This window comes from Mirounga angustirostris, unplaced genomic scaffold (genome assembly GCF_029215605.1).
Source record: "Mirounga angustirostris isolate CCGP_5_RB_7025 unplaced genomic scaffold, mMirAng1.0.hap1 SCAF_7, whole genome shotgun sequence".
Lineage (NCBI taxonomy): Eukaryota > Metazoa > Chordata > Mammalia > Carnivora > Phocidae > Mirounga > Mirounga angustirostris.
Genome location: NW_026991715.1, coordinates 106,740,974 through 106,762,031, shown reverse-complemented (window position 1 = coordinate 106,762,031; position 21,058 = coordinate 106,740,974). Strand labels below are relative to the sequence as shown.

General features: G+C 38.2%; 1 protein-coding gene across 1 annotated transcript in view; it reads right to left on the bottom strand.

Moving 5' to 3' along the window:
• Positions 1-14,343, bottom strand: part of TIMD4 (T cell immunoglobulin and mucin domain containing 4) — a 62,019-nt gene extending 47,676 nt beyond the window's left edge. The window contains exon 1 of the transcript XR_008508175.2: positions 14,221-14,343. The gene's annotated coding sequence lies outside the window, so the exon portion shown is untranslated. The remainder of the gene's footprint in view (positions 1-14,220) is intronic.
• Positions 14,344-21,058: the final 6,715 nt, after the last annotated feature.

The window sequence follows — 21,058 nt, the reverse complement described above, 5'->3', positions numbered from 1 at the left end:
TTATTTGAGAAAGTGAGAGCAAGAGAGCATGAGCCGGGGGGCAGCAGGGGGAGAAGCAGAGGGAGAGGGAGAAGCAGAGTCCCTACTGAGTAGGGAGCCCAACATGGGGCTCGATCCCAGGACCCTGGGAAAATGCCCTGAGCCATAGGCAGACACTTAACTGACTTAGCCACCCAGGCGCCCCACAGAAACTTCTGAAAAATAAGCCCAAGTTCTACCCCAAACATTGCAATTTTATTGGTCTTAAGTGGAACCTAGACATTAATATTTTTTTAAGCTCAAATGTGCAGCTAGGTTTGAGACCTACATGTCTAGGCTTCCTTAATTTTACATAACTGGTTCATTTTTCAACAGTCAGACTGAATCTTCTACAAAAAGTCTTCCTGAATTCAAAGGTCTCACTTGAGCTTTGGTGGCAAGTTGGGCACACCTTATCTCTGTAATTAGAACATCGTAGTAAGGTTATCCATGTCCAGATGTACTTTCTAAATGGAGTGTTAGATCTCCCAGAACACAGGGACTGTACTAGAATCTTCTTGTGCTGGCACCTCATGTCATACTATGTATCAAAGTGTGTCCCCAATAAATGATTATTTAAGCAGAGAAAAGACCACTTGATGAAAATTAAGAAACCATTGGTTGTCCTTGAGAAAACAGCTCTAAGAGAAGGGTAGAAGAAATAAGTAATCATTCTACATTGAGAAGTGGATGTGAAGGTAAGTTTGGTTATCTATTTGAGGATGTTGTCTTGACACAAGAAACCGAAAGATAAATGATGGTGGTCCAGAGAATGGGTTATTTTTAGGATGGGCAAAAAGCAGGTTTTATAGCATTGGGAAAGATACCATTCAAAGGGGGAAATGTGTTTCTGGAGAAGAGTTTAATTTTTGTTAGTCAAAGATTCAGAAATAGAAGAAGGAGATGGGGGGCGCGGGGAGCACTGGTGTACAAAATGTCAAGAGTGGTTATTTCTATATGGTGAGATCTGGGTGGGATGTTTTCTTTCATTTCCAGCAGATGCTCAATAAGTATTTGTTCAATGAATAAATTCTCTTTGTGTGAGTGAGCGTGTGTGTTGCTTCACAGGTGCAGAGTGGAGTTCAACATACAGTTTAAGACAAAACATCTTCATGGTCTGTTGTACCTCCTCCTATTTTCTCTGATATCTGCATAACTATGCCAGCCTTTCTTTAATGTACTGAATAAATGTCACTGCATATGTAAGTATCCTTGAAAGATGCAGAGTAATGCTTTGTATGTTATTTTTTACAAAACATCTTGCTATAGATCTCATTCTGCTTCTCTCTCTTTTTTTTTTTTTTACTTAACCCTATGTTCTTAAGATCTGTGTTACTATATGTACATTAATCTTATAGTTTCTAATTGGTGAATATACCCTTGTAGGTATATCCCCTGTTATACTCATATATTCTCTTAATGATGACTACCTAGTTTGCCTCCAACTCTTCACTAACACACACACACACACACACACACAAAAAAATATTTCAATGAACAATCTCTTACATATCCCTACATGGACCAGAGAAAGGATTTCTTAGGGGTAGATATCCAGGAAAGGGATTGTTAAACCATAGGCTAGCCACACACTTAATTTTCATAAGTACTGCCAAATCTCTCTCTAAAACACCTGACCAGTTTTACTCCTACCAGTTGTGCATGAGAGTCTTGTTTGTTTCCCCACATCCTTGCTAACAATATCCCTCCTTTTTTTCTCTTTTTTTTTTTTAAAGCAGGTCACAGATCCATACTAGAGAGTCATTTATTAATGGTCTAACCAGAAGAAATAAAATGGAAATCTGGAGAAAAACAAAGGTGCCACCAACAAAGGGAGACTTTTTCTCCTCCACAACAGAAACAAATTCTGAACCTCCCATAACCTGAGCTAAAGAACCAAGATTTGCACATCCAGGCAAACATCTGGGTGGCTCTGGGCCCTGCTCAGAAGCAGCTGGCTTCAGCAAGGGGAGAATAACCATATCCCTCTTTATAATTTTTGCCAAGCTGATGAATGTAATGAGCTACTTTGTTCTCTTTAGATTTCTTTTACTACTATGAGTTTAGTCATCTCTTCACATACTGGTTAACTGTTTATGTTTCTCCTTTAGTGAACAGACTTCTCTTATCTTTGCCTATTTTTCGTGTGTGTGTGTGTGTGTGTGTAACGTCATCTCTAAACATTAAAAGCAATTTTTTCTGCTCCATCATCCCTCTACCAATTTTGTCCATTGAATACTTCACTGAACTGAAATCCTTAATAATGATTTACTAAAATATATCAAGCTTTATCTTTATGACTTCTACTTAGGGGGACTTTTATTTGAGGGTTTTTTTCCACTCCAAGATTACTACAATATTTGTGTATAGCTTTACCACTAATTTTATAGTTTGGTTTTGCAATTGGTCTCTAACTGGTCTCCCTCTGGATCTCCATTATATATGATATGAGGTAGAAATCTAACTTTATTTTTTCTACGTAATAAGCTAGTTTTCTCATTACTTTCTCCTAAAACTCCAGCCTTTCTTCACTGGTTGGTGATGCTATCTCTATCGTATGCCATGTAGAATATTAGGCAGATAAATATATGTGAATATGTGTGTGTTCTTTGTTATTTATTCTGTTGCATTTGGGCTTTTTGTTGGTGTTCTTGTTCTTGTGCCCTTATCACATTATTTAATATGATGGCTTGGTAACAGGATTTAATATTAAGAGGAGTGGTTTTGATCACTCCCATTACTTCAGTTTTATTTTTATTTATTATTATTATTTGCTATTTTTTATTTTATACTTCCATGAAAATTCTAGAATCAATTGTTGAGTGCTTAAAAAGATCCCGTTAAGAGGATGGGGAGGGCGCAGTGAAGGTAGTCAGAAGGCACAAACTTCCGGTTATAAGATAAATAAGTTCTGGGATATAATGTACAGCATGGTCACTGAAGCTACTAATACTGTATTGTATACCTGAAAATTGCTGAAAGAGTAGATCTTAAAAGTTCTCATCAAAAGAAAAAAATTGTAGCTACATGAGGTGATGGATGTTGACAAAACTTATTATGGTCATCATTTTGCAATATATACACATACCAGCTTATCATGTTGTAAACCTAAAACTAATACAATCTTATGTCAGTTATATCTCAATAAAACTTGAAAAAAAAGACCCTGTTGAATTTTTATTGGAATTGGCTTAAATGACCTGATTTTTTAAAAAAGAATTGATATCTTTACAAATGTTAAATCATTCCGTTCATTAACTTAGCACATCAGGTTGTCTTGTGTTCCTTAATAGAGTTTTCATTTTTTTTTCATAAAGGTCTTGTGCAGGGCACCTGGGTGGCTCAATTGGTTAAGCGACTGCCTTCGGCTCAGGTCATGATCCCAGAGTCCTGGGATCGAGTCCCACATCGGGCTCCCGGCTCAGCGGGGAGCCTGCTTCTCCCTCTGACCCTCTCCTCTCTCATGCTGTTTCTCTCTCTCTTGCTCCCTAATAAATAAATAAATAAAATCTTTAAAAAAAAAAAAAGGTCTGGGCACGTGGGTGGCTCAGTTGGTCAAGCGACTGCCTTCGGCTGGGGTCATGATCCTGGAGTCCCGGGATCGAGTCCCGCATCGGGCTCCCTGCTCGGCAGGGAGTCTGCTTCTCCCTCTAACCCTCTTCCCTCTCATGCTCTCTGTCCCTCATTCTCTCTCGCAAATAAATAAAAAAATCTAAAAAATAAATAAATAAATAAATAAAAGGTCTTGTGCATCTTTAATTACTACATACTATATGCTTTTTCTTGCTAATGTCATTTATGCCTTATTTTTATATTTTCCAGACAATTATTGCTGAGATAGAGATTGCTGTTGACAGCTACTTTCTACTTTGTATTCAATTAACATGGATTACTTTTTTAAAAAATTTATGAAACAAAAAGAGGGAAAAAGAGTAATATGAAAAGTTTGCCTTTGTAGGAAAAATGCTATTTTTTCCTCTAAAACAGGAAGGAAGGAAGGAAACAAGAAAGGTTAAAGATAGAGAAAAATGTAATGGATTAAGTGAAGGAAGTTGAACAGATCATTTCTTGAATTGAAATAGTCCTGAGAGGTTTAAACCACATCCCCTAAAGAAAGAAAATATTTTTATGTTAGAAAACCCAGTCCAGTCATGGTGATCAAGGAGTTAGTAGGGAAACAACTCTTTTCAAAAAGACTTACAGAAGCCCAAAATTGAAGGACTAGACCTTCAAAGGAAAAGAAAACAAGATCAAAATGAAATCTAAACATTATATTCTCCACCTACTTCCCCATCTATAAAATGAGGAGACCGAACTAAATGATATCTAAACTTCCTTCTACCTCAAGTTTCTGAAAATATTCCTTTAGAAAATGAAGCATTGGGAGTGGAAAAATAATTTTAAGTGTGAATTAATCTCCTCTACTGCCTCTCCCCTTCTACCGTTTTCTCTGGCAAAGAGAATTTTGAGAAGAATTATTCTCTATGGGAACTCAAGGGGAGTAAGTGTAGTTTATGTGACTGAACAGAGACAATTTGGGACTGGCTGCTTTTAAAGAGGAACTGGATTATTTTTATCACTGTCATTTTGGTGGATTACTGAATTGGCCCTTCCCTGCCATCAGCTCTACCCCCACTCTAATATTGAAGCTCTTTTCTTTTTTTTTCTCTCTTTTTTTTTTATTATGTTATGTTAGTCACCATACATTACATCATTAGTTTTTGGTGTAGCGTTCCATGATTCATTGTTTGCTATAACACCCAGTGCTCCATGCAGAACGTGCCCTCTTTAATACCCATCACCAGGCTAACCCATCCCCCCACCCACACCCCTCTAGAACCCTCAGTTTGTTTCTCAAAGTCCATAGTCTCTCATGGTTCATCTCCCCCTCCAATATCCCCCCCCTTCATTTTTCCCTTCCTGCTATCTTTTTTTTTTTTAACATATAATGTATTATTTGTTTCAGAGGTACAGGTCTGTGATTCATCAGTCTTACAAAATTCACAGTGCTCACCATAGCATATACCCTCCCCAATGTCTATCATCCAGCCACCCCATCCCTCCCACCCCCTACCACTCCAGCAACCCTCAGCTTGTTTCCTGAGATTAAGAATTCCTCATATCAGTGAGGTCATATGATACATGTCTTTCTCTGATTGACTTATTTCACTTAGCATAATACCCTCTAGTTCCATCCACGTCATTGCAAATGGCAAGATTTCAGAGTTTTTTGATGGCTGCATAATATTCCATTGTATATATATCACATCTTCTTTATCCATTCATCTGTTGATGGACATCTTGGCTCTTTCCACAGTTTGGCTATTGTGGACATTGCTGCTATAAACATCGGGGTGCACGTACCCCTTCGGATCCCTACATTTGTATCTTTGGGGTAAATACCCAGTAGTGCATTTGCTGGGTTGTATGGTAGCTCTGGAAAACAGTATGGAGGTTCCTCAAAAAGTTGAAGCTCTTTTCAACTGGCTCCATGCATTTTAAAGGTTTTTCTCACTTGGGCAGAGAAGACGAAGTGGGAGAAGTGAAACTTCTGGAGTTGCATTGTTAAAGAAAACGTTCTTCTCAGACTCTTTGCTGCCAAATTTTTACTCCAAGTTCCTCTTTTGTGAGGTAGGAGGGATTTTTTTCATATTCAAAAAAAATATTTGAGACAACGTACAAAACCTACCACCTGAGTGTCTTACATAACAGCTATTTCTTCACTCAGATGTGTTCTGTTTCTCATTTCCACAGCGAGCCCAGTCCCCTCACCAACATCTCTAGGGTAACTTGGAAAGAAATCAAAGTCATGCTTTTGAAGAACGGCAAATCTGAAAATCAAACAATTCATCTCAAAATGCAAAAGTACATTTTGCAAATAGGTGGAGATACAAATACATTCTTAAAAATGAATAAGAGATTATTGCTAATAATAGCACAAAATTGAATGTAACCAATTGCCATGTGCCATCAATATAAAAATTCATACTGCATCATCAATATAAAGATTCAGCCACCTCTGAAAAGAATATTGGAGGTGTATATTTATTGTTGTGAAAAGATCTTCAGGATAGAAGTGAGGAAAATGATCTTCATGATTGAATGTGGTAATCAAGACACAAAAGATTACATACAATCTTAACTGTCTTTGTAGGAAAAAAAACACACACACATATAGAAGCCTGCACAATGATATAAAAATCATGAACAATGGTCCCCTCTGAGCAGAGGAAACAGGCAATTTTGGGCTCCTTTTTCTTTACGTATCTATATTTTTAAATTCTGTGTAACAATTAATTTATATTCTCACATTAAAACAAAAGATCCAAAGAGAAAGAAAACATAAAAAATGAAAAGGCAATGAACGCCAGATATCTATGTCTTAGTCTTAGCAAGTCCAAAGTTTAACGGCAGAGAAGTTTGAGTAAAGCACCGAACTTTCCTTGTGCCTTAATTTCTTATCTGTAAGGTAGGAAAAGTTGCCTTCCTCTGGTACAGAGTTTTTGTTATGCATCAAATCTTCCTGCAAAACATCTTCCTGCAAAAAATTAGCACTAAGTTAAACGTACACTTGCCAAAGACACAGCAATTCCACTCTTAGGTATTTACCCAAGAGAAATAAAAATCTGTCCACACAAGTACATAAGTGCCTGTAATATTCCCAGTAATCAAAAACTGGAATGTTCGCAAAACAAAATGCTAGTCGGCAATAAAAAAAGAGGAAACTACCGATACATACAACAACATCGATGAAACTCAAAAACATGAGGTTAGGTGAAAAATCTACACACAAAAGACTATATACTGTGTCATCTGTATGAGATTCTAAAACAAGGCAAAACTGTAGAGATAAGGAAACAGATCAGTAGTTGCTTGGGGCTGGAGAGGAAGGGAGGGGACTGCCTGTGAAGAGGTCCATGGGAACTCGCTGGAGTGATGGAAAGCTCTGTATCTTGAATGTGGTGGTGGTTACATAAACGTACATATTTGCCAATAGGATATATGGTTAAAATGAGTGAATTTTATTATATGTAAATTATACCTTCATTTAGCTGCTTTTAAAAGCACAGAGCAGAACTTAAGGGGAAACACTATCCAGCCAAGTATGTAAAAATACATTGTAAAATGTAAAGCCCTATGGAAATGTAAGGGATTTTTCTTAAGTTTATTTCTCTTAAAACTAAAAAAAGCACAAAGAAACTACCTTGGAATATATTCAGCTAATGACAATTTCCCTTTGATAAATGGGGGAGTGGGTGTAAGCAAAGAGAAAAAAGAATAATTGTTGTCTGTTCCTTTTTCTTTTCAGCAGTGTTAAATTTTCCATAACAGTTCAGGGGAAAAATATATATCCTTTAAATTATTTTAATTCTTTTCTCTGCTAAATACTTAGTTGGAAAGTAGAGAGGAGAAAAAACATCCTCAGTTTCAACTCCAAAACCTGCCATTGGAAACCTCCAAAACTGCCATTGGATGTCACATATTTGGAAAACCGTCACGCTCACATTCTCCATTTCTAATCACACTTTAGAGAAACGGACTCAGAGCTGTGAATTACTTGCTTGAAGACTCATGCTAGCAAGTGGGATGAGCCAGATGCTTCCACGTGCTTGGAGCCTGGACACCTGGTCACCACCCTACTCTGCCTCAAAGAGAAGCTTTCTGCAGAATACATATACAGTAAGAACCAATGTGGGTCTGGTGAGGGAGTCTGGGAGGAGGAAGATTTCTGGAAATAAGAAGTGTGAAAGGTCGGGGGGATACAAGGAGAAGGAGCCCAGAGAGGAAATGGTGAGGCCTCCAAAGTCAGGTCCTCCCTTCACAGCTGTGGCCTGGCTGTCCTCTGGTGCCCCTTACCGTGGGCATGGGGGAGGGGTGCCCACATGACACAGCCTGGACTGTGCCTAGGGTGACTGCCCAGTGTGTCTCAGTCACGGGGTGGGGCATTCATGTGCTGAAGGCTCCCTGAATCTCTGGGTTGAAAAGGAGCAGCTAACAACCCTACTTGTTAAACTGGGGGACATTTACATTTTGTTTCTAATTTGTCTTGTCTCCCTTCTTTCCCAGGTTCTGGGCTCCTGATGTAAGAGGATCCTGAAGCCAGGCATGTGTTGCTTGGCTTCACTCTGGAAGCACTGGAGGACCTGCAGGAAGCCACAGTTTATACCCACTTTATAGCATTTTATTTCTGGGGTGCAAATTTAAATTATTTATTTAAGTTTTTAATTTTTAAAATTTTATTATTTTTATTAGTATTTAAAATATTTATTATAAGATGACATCCACTGGTTTTATATTAGTATTATCACCAAATAATGAATGATCATTATGTATCTCTCTTTTCTTTATTTCCTACAAAGGAAAAACAGGACAAATAGCTTATTGATGCCACCACTAATCGATAGTGTTGTGATGTAGATCCTGCCATTCATAATCACACAGGGCATATCTTAGCTTTGGTGATCAGCTTTTTTCATTTCTTGCAATATGAACATGCTCCATATTCTCAAATTTTTATTTAAATGCTCTTTTTACTGCATATTTTTTAATGTCTTCAGGATTGATTGCCCACTATGGGTATGTCATAATTTATTTAAATAAGTCTCCTTTACTAGATAGTTAAGTTCTTCCCCTCAGTGTTTCACTGTTAGAAACAGCACTTTAATAACACCTCTTATGAAGTATTTTTCACAAAAATATTGAAATTGGATCTAACCAAGCACTTAGTGTAACTTCCAGTTTACAGGAAATGAAACAATTTGAAAAGTCCGCAAGGTGGGACATTTCAAAGAACAATTCATCTAGTTTTTCAACAAGTCAATGGCATGGACAAAAGGGAGTAGTCACTATTTGAGATGAGAAGAAACTAAAAGACAAAAAAACAAAATACATTCTATAGGTCTTGTTGGGATACTACTTTGGATGAGTCAATTATGAACAGACACTTTGGGGAAATCAGGAAATTCAAATATGGGCCAGTATATATACATATACATACACACACACACACACACACACATACACAAAGATGAAGCAAATGGCGATCATGGAACTGAAAAATACAATAAATACAATAACTGAAATGAGAGCTTGACAGATGGGCTCAATACTAGAGTGGAGGTAATAGAGGAGAAAAGCAGAGAACTTGAGGACAGATTAATAGAATTTACCCAATCTGAGTGACAGAGAGAAAAAAGACAAAAACAGCAACAACAAGAAAAGACAAACCCAGAGTCTTAGCAACCTGAGCTATTAAAACAAAAGAGTTAACATTCATATCATTGGAGGTCCAGAAGGAGAGGATAGAAAGAGTGGAAGTGAAATAATGAGGAGAAATAATGGCTAGAAACTTTTCAACTAGGCAAGAAAGAAACATATATTCAAGGAGCTGAGAAAACCTCAAATAAGAGAAATCAAAAAATCATTCCACACCAAGAAAAATCATAGTCACATATCTGAAGTTAAAGACAAAGAAAAAAATCTTAAAAGCAGAAGAGAGAAATGACTCATTGCTTTGGGAGGAAACACTAATTTGAGTGACAGTGGATTCCTCATTTGATACCATAGAGGTCAAAGGAAGTGACACATTTTCAAGTGATAAAGAAAAGAACTGTCAAACATGAATTCTATATCTGGCAAAAATACCTTCAGGAACAAAGGGGAAATAAAAACATTCTCAGGGCGCCTGGGTGGCTCAGTTGGTTAAGCGACTGCCTTCCGCTCAGGACATGATCCTGGAGTCCCAGGATCAAGTCCCGCATCAGGCTCCCTGCTCCGCAGGGAGTCTGCTTCTCCCTCTGCCCCTCCCCCCTCTCGTGCTCTCTCTCATTCTCTCTCTCTGAAATAAATAAATAAAATCTTTTAAAAATAAAATAAAATAAAATAAAAAATAGGGTGCCTGGGTGGCTCAGTTGGTTAAGCGACTGCCTTTGGCTCAGGTCATGATCCTGGAGTCCCGGGACCGAGTCCCACATCGGGCTCCCTGCTCGGCGGGGAGTCTGCTTCTCCCTCTGACCCTCCTCCCTCTCGTGCTCTCTGTCTCTCATTCTCTCTCTCTCTCAAATAAATAAATAAAATCTTAAAAAATAAAAAAATAAATAAAATTAAAAAAAACATTCTCAGATGAAGGAAATTCTTAATTAATGTAGAGGAACTATTTAAAACAATTATGAGTGGGAGGAGGTGAACGGAGATTAAGTTTCTATACTTCATCCAAACTGGTAAAATATTGACACTAGTAGACTGTGACAAGTTATGCATATATTATGCAATACATAGAGAAACCACTAAAAATCTATACAAAGAGACACACTCAAAAACATGACAGATCAATCAGATTGGAACTCTAAAAAAAATTCAAGTAACCCAAAAGAAGTCAAGAAAAAGAAAAGAGAAAGAAAAACAGAATAAATTTAAAAATGAAACATCAAATGGGAGACTCAGGTCTTAATGTATCAATAATTTCATTAAATGAAAATGGTCTAAATACCTCACATAAAAAGAGAGATTAGAAGAGTGGATTAAAAAGCATGATCAGTTTATAAGCATGATCAGCTGTCTACACTTCAAATGTACACAGATAAACAGGTTGAAAATAAAAAGATAGAAATATACTATTATGGGCTGAATTGTATTGCCTCCAAATTCATGTTCATATATTAACTTCCAGTAAGGCAAAATGTAACAGTATTTGGCAGTAGGGCCTTTAAAGAGGTAACTAAGTTAAAAGGGCCATGGGGTTGATCCTAAGCCAATATGATTAGTGTCCCTATAAGAAGAGGGAATAGGACACAAAAATAGAGGGATGACAAAGTGAAGACACAGTAAGACTTAGCAGCCATCTCTAAGCCAAAGCGACCTCAGAAAAAACCAAACCTGCTGATACCTTGATCTCAGACTTCTACCTTCCAGAATTGTGAGAAAATATACATGTATATATTTTTAAAGATTTTATTTATTTATTTGAGAAGGAGAGAGAGAGAAAGCATGAACAGGGGGAGGGGCAGAGGGAGAGGGAGAAGCAGACTTCCAACTGAGCAGAGATACTGACATGGGGCTCAATCCCAGGACGCTGGGATCATGACCTGAGCCATGAAGTCAGAAGCTTAACTGACTGAACCACCCAGGCACCCCAAAAATTTATTTTTTAAACCACCCAGTCTATGGTATTTTGTTATGGCAGTTCTAGCAAACTAATACAGATACTACCATGCAAACACTAACATAAACATTAATCTCAGAAAGCATGAGTGGTTATATTACCATCATATAAAGTACACTTCAAATGAAAAAATATTACCAGAGGCAGGAAGGGACAATGACCCATCTAGCCAGACATAGCAATCCTAAATGTATATGCATGAAACAGAGCTGCAAAATATGTGAAGCAAAAACTGACAGAACTAAAAGAAGTAGAAAAATTCACAATTATAGTTGGAGACCTCAAGACTCCTCTCTCAATAACTGAAAGAGTAACTGGACATAAAATCAGCAATGATATGGAAGAATTCCACAACACTACAGCCACCAGGATCTAATCAACCTTTATAAATGCCCCTCAATAGCAGAATACACATTTTCTTCAAATTATCACAGAACATATACCAAGATATACAATATCTTGGGTCATTAAACAAACTTCAACAAATGTTTAAAAATTGAAATCATCTGGAGTATATTCTCTGTCCACAGTGAAATCAAACTAGAAATCAGTAACAGAAAGCTACCAAGAAAATCTCCAAACACTTGGGAACTAAACGACACACTTCTAAATAGTCCATGAATCAAAGACGATCTCTCGAGGAAGTAAAAAAAAATATGCTGAGCTGAATAAAAATCATGCTGGAACTTGTGGGACACAGCTAAAGCAACGTGGAGAGGAAAATTTATAGCACTAAGGCATACATTAGGAAAGGAGAAAAATCTCAATCAGTAATCTGAGCTTCTACCCCAGGAACTTGCAAAAAGATGAGTAAAAGAAACCTAAGCCAAAAGAAGGAAAAAAATAATAAAGAAAGGAGCAAAAATCTATGAAATTTAGAACAGAAAAGCAATAATGGGAATCAATGAAACAAAGAGCTGATTCTTTGAAAGAACAGTAAAATTGACAAACCTCTAGCAAGACTGACCAAAAAAATGTAAAAGGAAAGAGAAACAGAGAAGACACAAACTACCAATATCACAAAAGAAACAGGAAACCACTGAAGGCCCCGCAAAAAAATAATAAGGAAATACTAAGAGCAACTCTACCCAGATAAATTTGACAACTTATTTAAAATGGACCAATTCTTTGGGAAACACAAATTTCACAAGTCACCCAATATGAAATAGATAATTTGAATAGCTCTCTAAGTATTAAAGCAAACTGAATTCATAACTTAAAACTTTCCCCAAAAGAAATCTCAGGGCACCTGTGTGGCTCAGTCAGCTAAGTGTCCGACTCTTGGTTTCAGCTCAGGTCGTGATCTCAGGGTCCTGGGATCAAGCCCCACATCAGGCTCCATGCTCAGTGGGGCGTCAGCTCAGGATTCTCTCTTTTCCTCTCCCTCTGCCCCTTCCTCCATGCTCTCTCTCTCTCTCTCACTCTCTTTCTCTCATACATAGGTAAATCTTAAAAAAAAAAAAAGAGAGAGAGAGAGAGAAGAAATCTCCAGGCCTGATGATTTCATTGGAGAATTTCACCAAACATTTAAAGAAGAATTAATATCAATTCTACACAATATTCTCAAGAAAATGGAAGAGGAGAAAACTCCCAATTCATTTCATGAAGCCGGTATTACCCTGATACCAAAACCAGACAAAGACATACAAAAAAGAAAACTATGTACCAATATCCCTCAGGAATATAGACACACAAATCTTTAACAAAATATTAGAAAGTAGAATTCAGCAACATATAAATGGAATTACACACTATGACCAAATGGGATTTATTTCAAGGGTACAGGACTGATCAACAACAAAAAAACATCAACCAATATAATCCACTGAAAAATCATATGACCACATTAATTTATGGTGTGGCTCATAATACTGTATTGCATACCTGAAAGCTGCTAAAAGAACCTTGAAAATTTTGTAACTATGTATGATGACAGATGTTAACTAGATTTATTGTGGTGATCATTTTGCAATATATGCATATATCAAACCATTACATTGTGTATCTGAAATTAATGTCATTATTAATATAATATAATGTTAATTATACCTCAATACAAAAAAACAGAACCCAGAAATAAACCCATATATATATGACCAATAAATTTTTTGACAAAGGTACGAATGCAATTCAATGGAGAAAAGATACCTTTTCAACAAATGGTGCTAGAACAACTGAAACCCATAGGCAAAAAAAAAAAAAAAAAAATGAACCTCAACCTAACTTCAAACCTTATACAAAAATTAGTCGTTAAAATGGGTCATGAATTTAAATATAAAACATAAAACTATTAAGTGTTTAGGAAAAATTATAGGAGAAAAATCTTCTGGATCTAAGGCTCAGCAAAGGCTTTTCAGACTAGACACTAAAAGCATGCTTCACATAAGGAAGAATTGATAAATTGGACTATATCAAAATTGTAAACATTTTCTCTGTGAAAGATCCTGTTAAGAGGAAATAAGATAAGTTACAGACTAGGAGAATATATTTGCAAACCACATATCCAACAAAAGACTAGTATCTAGAATGTATGAAAAATTCTCAAAACTCAACAGTACACAAAACAAAAAATTGCAATCACAAGATAAACAAAAGACATGAATTGAAATTTTACTTAAGAGGAGATACAGATGGCAAATAAGCACATGATAAGATGTTCAACATCATTAGTCAATAGTGAAATACAAATTAAGACCATAATGAGATACCACCATAACCATCAGATTAGCTAAAATTTAACATGGTGACACCACCAAATACTGACAAGTATCCAGAGACACTGGATAACTCACCATTGCTGGTGAAAATGTAAATGGCACATCTGCTCTGGAAAACAGTTTGGCAGTTTTAAAATATCTGATGTGGAAGTAGGTCCAAGATCTATTTTAAGTAACAAAGCAAGTTACAGAACAATATGTATAATTTGATCCTGTTTTAAAAAACACACAACAAAGAACAAAATGTGTATTATATGAATATTTATATTTGCATTTGTTTAGAGAAAGTTTGGAGGGATATACAAGAAACTGAATAAGGGTTACCTCTTCATTGCAGAATGAGAAAGAAGACTGAGGAAAGTACTTTTTCCAGATGTGATTAGAGGAAGTCTCTAGAGCAGTAATATTCAATAGAACATTCAGTGATGATGGAAATGTTTTATACTGTGCTTTCCAGTAGGGAAGCTGCTAGCCACATGTGGCAATTGAGCAACTGAAATGTGGCTAGTGTGACTAAGAAACTGATTTTTTTTTTTTTAAGTAGGCTCTACACCCAATGTGGGGCATGAACTCACAAGCCCAAGATAAGAGTCACATACGCTTCCGACTGAGCCAGCCAGGCACCCCAAGAAACTGAATTTTAAATTTAAATTAATTTAAATTTTAAACAACCATATATGGCTAGCAGCTAACTTATTGGACAGCACAATTCTAGAATCAAAACGGATGGAATCACATCCTGTTTCTAGAACTTTCTAAGTGTCAGTCTCTGAACTCAATTTCTTCATCTGTGGAAAGGGATTTTCTGCTACTAAATTGTGTGTGATCTGCTCAACACTCCACTTCAAAAAACATTGATTATATAATTATCACAACTGGGTCTGAAGCTAAAAAGAATCTGACTGTAATAGAGATTTGGGGCTCTCCAGTAAATGGGGAATAGATGTCAAAAAAGAAGCAAGTGCTACTAGGTTGAGTCCTGGGGCACATTAACACTTAGGGACATAGAAAAAAAGGATCCAGCCACAGATATTAAGAACAAACATAGAACAATAGGAAGAAAATCAGTATAAATGGTATCGCTCCCTGAGAGCAAAAGGAAGAGAAAGTTTTAAGAAGTATGGTTTAGATAGTGGGGTCAAATGCTACCAAAAGGTCAAGTGTGATAAAGATTAAGAAATAGCTTCTGCACTTATATTGAACTTTTGCTTTATGGCTTCATTGGAGGACTGGAGCCAGAAGCCAGATTGCATTAGTTTAAAGGGTAAATAGGAGGCAGGGAAATGGATATTTGGAACAGAAAAGTTTGGCTCAGAAGTAAAGGAAAGAGAAAGAAGAGTTTGCTAAGGGGTCAAGGGAAAGTTGTTAGGGGCTTTTGTTTCTTATGCTCACAGGCAGAGGGGAAGGCTCCAAAAGAAAGCAAAAGACCAGAGATATAGATAAGAATGGAATGTACATATAGCAAGACCTCTTATAAAGTTCCATAGTCATGGTCCTTGTTCAAAGCCCAAACTAAATGCTTTTCCACTAAGATCAGGAACAAAGCAAGGTATGCCCTCTCCTTTTCGACATCATACTGGCAGTCTTAACCAATGGAAAAAGACAAGAAAAAGAAATAAAAGGTATATAGATGGGGAAGGAAGAAATAAAACTCTTTTGTTCACATGTGACATAATTGTCCACATAGGAAATCCCAAAGAATTGCACCCCCCTAAAAAAAATTCCTGGAATAAGCCATCACAGCAAGATTGAAGGATACAAGATTAATATCCAAAGTCTATTGCTTTCCTGTATATCAGCAATGAAAAATTGGAACTTGAAATTAGAAACATAAAACCATCTATATTAGTACCAAAAAAATGAAATACTTAGGTATAAACCTAACAAAATTCGTATAAGATATATATGAGGAAAGCTACAAAATTGATGAAAGAAATCAAAGAATTAAATAAATGTACAGATATCCCATGTTCATGGATCAGAAGACTCAGTATTGTTAAGAGGTCAGTTCCTCCCAACTTGATCTAGACACTCAATACAATCCCATCAAAATCCCAGAAAGTTATTTTGTAGATATTGACAAACTGATTCTCTCTGTATAGAGAGAGGCAAAAGACCCAGAGTAGTCAACATAATATTGAAGAGCAAAGTCGGAGGATTGACACTACCCAATTTCAACTTTATTATAAATCTACAGCAATCAAGACAGTGTTCCATTAACCAGAGGATAGAAAAATAAATACATGGACAAAATAGAGAGCCAAGAAAAACAACTACACAGATAACAGTCATCTGCTCTTTGACAAAGGAGCAAAGGCAATTCAATGGAGAAAGGAATGTTTTTTCAACCAATGGTGCTGAAACAACTGGATATTCATGGGCAAAAAAAACAAATCTAGATGCAGACCTTATGCCCTCAAAAAAATCCTCAAAATGGATCATAGCCTGAAATATAAAGTGAAAACTATAAAACTCCTAGAAGATAATGTAGGGAAAAATCTGGATGACCTTAGGTATGGCAATGACTTTTTAGATACAAGACCAAAGATATGATCCATGTAAGGAAAACAATGATAAGCTGGACTACACTAAAATTAAAAACTTCTGCTCTGCAAAAGACGCTGTCAAGAGAATGGGAAAACGAGCCACATATTGGGAGAAAATTTTTGCAAAAGACGTATCTGTTATGACCAAATGCAAAATGCAAAATATGCAAATAACTCTTAAAACTCAATAGTAGGAAAATCAACAACCTGATTATAAAATGGTCAAAATATCTGAATAGACACCTCACTAAAGAAGATACATAGATGGCAAATAAACATATAAAAACATGTTCAACATCATATGTTATTAGAAATGCTAACTAAAACAATGATGTTACTACATACCTACTAGAACGGCTGAAGTTCAGCACCAACTGCTGGCAAGGATGTGGAGCCTCAGGAACTCTCATTCACTGCTGACAGGACTGCAAAATGGCCACTTTGGAAGACAGTTTAATAGTTTCCTACAAAACTAGACCTACTCTTACCATGCAATCCATCAAATATGTTCCTTAACCTGCATGTGAATATTAATAGCAACTTTATTCATAGCTGCCCAAACTTGGAAGTAACCAAGATGTCCTTCAAAAGGTCCATGAATAAACAAGCTGTGGTACATCAAAACAATGAACTATTATTCCACGATAAAAGAAATTAGCTGTGAAGGCACAAAAAGAAATAGAGGGACCTTAAATGCATACTGCTTGGTGAAAGAAGTGAATCTGAAAAGACCACATACCATACAATTCCAACCACATAATGTACTGGAAAAGGTGAGACCAAAAAAAAGTTAGTGGTTGTTCCAGGTTTGGAGGGAGTGAGGGATGAAGAGGTGGGACATAAGGGCTTTTTAGGGCAGTACAACTATTCTCTATGATACTATGACAGTGATACACGTCCTTATACCTTTTCCCAAACCCACAGAATGCACAAAGCAAAACGTGAACCCTCATGTAAACTATGGACTTCAGTTGATAATGATGTGTCAGTGTTGGTTCACCAGTTGTACCAAATGTCCCACACTGGGGAGAGCTGTTGATGGTGGAGAATGCATGTTTAGGAGAGAGGAGGGTGCTTATATGGAAACTCTCTATTCTTTCCGCTCAATTTTGCTGTGAGCCTAAAACTGCTCTAAAAAAAAAAATAGTCTATTGAGAAATGTGTGAATCGGCCATCATCCAAGGTGCAGGAACTGCCAGATAGAACAAACCCCATCTCAGCAATCCATAGTACAAAACAAAGGTTACCTTAGAGCATTTCCTCACAGGCCGAAGGGGATTTTCTTCTTTGTTTATTTTTACAACTTGTGAAAGAAAACATTTAGTTCTTAGGAGGCCCAGGGACAGTCAGCTAGACAGCCATGGGCCAACTTCCTGAGAAGCTTTACAAAAGCATGGCAGCATCCAGACTTCTCATTCCCAGGGCTGCCAATATAATGCTGTTGCCATGGAAGCCAGGAAGGACAGGTCTGCTGTTAACCCAGCGGCATGCCCTTTCCTACTTGGCTGTTCACCTGCCCCAGCCCATTGTTGATATTTTCTTGTTTTAGTTTGTACTGTGTCATGTTTTCCAGAGCACTGGTCACACAGAACAAGAAAACATGCTATCATTTTCCCTCCCCCTCTCTCTAGGTCAGTGGTTCGCAACCTCAAAAGTACATTGAAACCACCTGGGGAGATTGAAGAACTATAACATCTGGGCCCCCGCCTCCTGAAATTCTGATTCAATTGGTCGGGGCACAAGTAGGTTGGCCAAGCTTTGCAGGTGATTATAATTTATAGCCAAGGTTGCAAATTATTGGTCTCCGAGAGTCCTTGAGATTCACAGAGACTCCTACACTCCAGCCAGTCATATGAAAAGAGTTGTTTCTATCTCATAAACGAGTTTTAAAGACACTCTTCCCTTCCCCACCCCATCCCAGCACATACAGGAAGGTTCTAGGAAATGTTCTTTCAGACAATTTATTCATTCCTGTTCTCAGATATGTATTAAGCACCTACATGTGAATGCTAGGCGCTAAGAAACTAGATACTTCCCTCAAAGAACTCAGTATAAAAAGCATTATCAAAAAAAAAAAAAGCATTATCAACCAAACACCTTTAATACAAAGGACTGAGTTATAGGGTCACTATTTTTGGTTGTAGTTTGTACAGGCTCCATTTGACAGGTCTCTGCCCTGGCTCAGAGCCGTGTCAGCCAGGAGGAAGAGGGAGCCTGTTTCTAATTCACTCAAAGATGCCACACATGCTAGGGAGGGTCCTGGCATCATGCAGAATAAGGTGCTGGGCTAGGCGTGAGCACCATGGTTGGCATTGGCGAGGCACTCCACTATATTCCCTGAGTGAGCAAAAGGGCTGAACAGAAGTATTCATAAAACTGTCGAGGAGGATGGAGTCCAGACAAGCTGAAGAGGTAACCCTTGAGCTGAGCCTTAAAGGATGACATAGCCAGTGGAGAGGAAGGAGACAAGTGTTCCTGGAAGATGAGTTGACCTACAGAGTACAGAGTGGGTATCCGAGGCATTTCTATCCCCTGGAGCACAGCAGAGAGGGGCTGCGCGAGGCAGACAAGGAAGCTGGGGAAGGGCTTATGACAAAGTGGAACTTCTACCCGCTGGTGAGCAGTGGGAGCTTTTCGGCTAACATGCTACACAATCAGATCTCGGTGTTTTAGATTATACTGATGGCCCTGTGGGGGAAGGACGGGAGGGAGTGGGGAAAGACACTAATGGCAACCAAAGACTCTAAGTCAGAGTTGGAAGGGCCCTCCAGAGGCCCAAGGGAACTTTACAGTTAGATTCCTGGGAGTCCTAATGATGAGACTCTCCCACAGCCCTATGTACACCATGCTCACATGCCACATCAAAGCGACTTGTTGTTGTCGCCTGTCATTGCCTTTGCTGTGGGTGGAGGACTGCCCTTCTGTTAGGCCATCAAGAGCCAAAGAAGAAACCAGGTCTTGGGAGGATGTGTATCTAAAGCAGCCCACAATCAAGTGACGAAAGACCTTGACCAGGGGAAGAACAAATGACAAATTGTTATTTCTTTCCTTCTGGAGAGCATTATGAACCCAGAAGAAAGTTCTGCACAAACTAGGCTATGAAATGCAGTGTAGATATGCCTCCCCTACATTTCTTATGGTTTTCCTATATGTGGGGGACTCTGAGGAATTTTATTTATCCTCAAAACTGGCATCAAAATACCCATCCATTCTAAAGTTGCTGCATTCATTTCCTGAGAGTCACTTCTGAAATAGGTAGAAAAGAAGGACAATTACATGCTCTTATTTCTACATACTCTTTCATGAAATCTGAGTATTTTGGTTGAAATGTGAAATAATTTGTAGTAGCCTGTCTTCTGTAATTTAAACAAACAAAAAATAAAATACTTAGGTGCACCTGAATGGCTCAGTCGATTAAGCTTCCGACTCTTGATTTTGGCTCAGGTCATGATCTCAGGGTCCTGCAATCAAGCCCCACATCGGGCTCTGTGTTCAGTGGAGAGTCTGTTTGAGATTCTCTCTCCCTCTCCCTCTGCCCCTCCTCAACTTCCCTCAAATCAATAAATATAGCTTTTAAAAATAAATAAATACTTAGGTCCCACCTGTCTTACGAATCTGAATCTCTAGGAATAGGGCCCAGGAGTCCATATTTTAATAACCTCCCAGCTGATCTAACCTATTGCCTCCCTGACTTCATGCATCTACAGGACCTTTGCTATCCTCACATTGCCCCTTTGGCTATTTGACTCAAGTTGTTTTAGATGAACTGTAAAATTGTAGTCATCCTAAACAATATCCATTACATCACAATTTTAATGCACTGTTTTCCAAAAACACACATCAAAACCTAACTATTTTAAAAATTTCTTATGGGCCAGCTGAAGGCGCCCCTGCACCACCCTACCACTGAAAGCAGCAAGTTTGGGAGGAGTGGGTCCAGCTGCTGCCAGGCCCAGGGTGATAGGAGTCAAACTGGCACCCTATCCCCATTCTTCCAGGATGCCTCTTGCTAGGCCTGGGTGCCCTCACACAGCCCTGTAGGAAGCACCTCACTGCCAGGATGCATCTCCCTTCCCCTCTCCTTCCCCTTCTCCTGTTACCCCAACCAAACTAACTGGTAAGGTCTGATCTGAGAACAGTGTCACTGAAGCACATTAAGGCACTTTACAATATAATTTGGTGATGGATAGCAGGTTTAATCCCAAATATGCAATTGTTTTCCAAGAGTGGGACTCCTCCCACAGATGTGTTCGTAGAGCCCTTTCCACCCAGCATCTTGCCAGTTACTGTGCCCACTTCTCCAGCGCCATTTGTTGCCAGTCCTCTGGGGGGTGACTGCTGCAGCCATACTGGTTTCCAGTCCCCAGAACACACCCTGCTTTCACTCTCTCAATATGCAAGCTTCTTCCTGACGCAGGGCCTTTGCATTTGGCGGACTCCCTGAAGAGGCTGCTGCCTACACATTTATTTGGTTTCAACTTAAATGTCACCTCTTACTCAGAGGCAGCTCCTGACCAACCAACCCAGCCAAAGTGACCCCACTCCCCACAACACCCACATCCTCCAGGTCTCTCTCTCAGTGGCTTTCAACCAGAGGTGATAGTACCTCTCAGGAG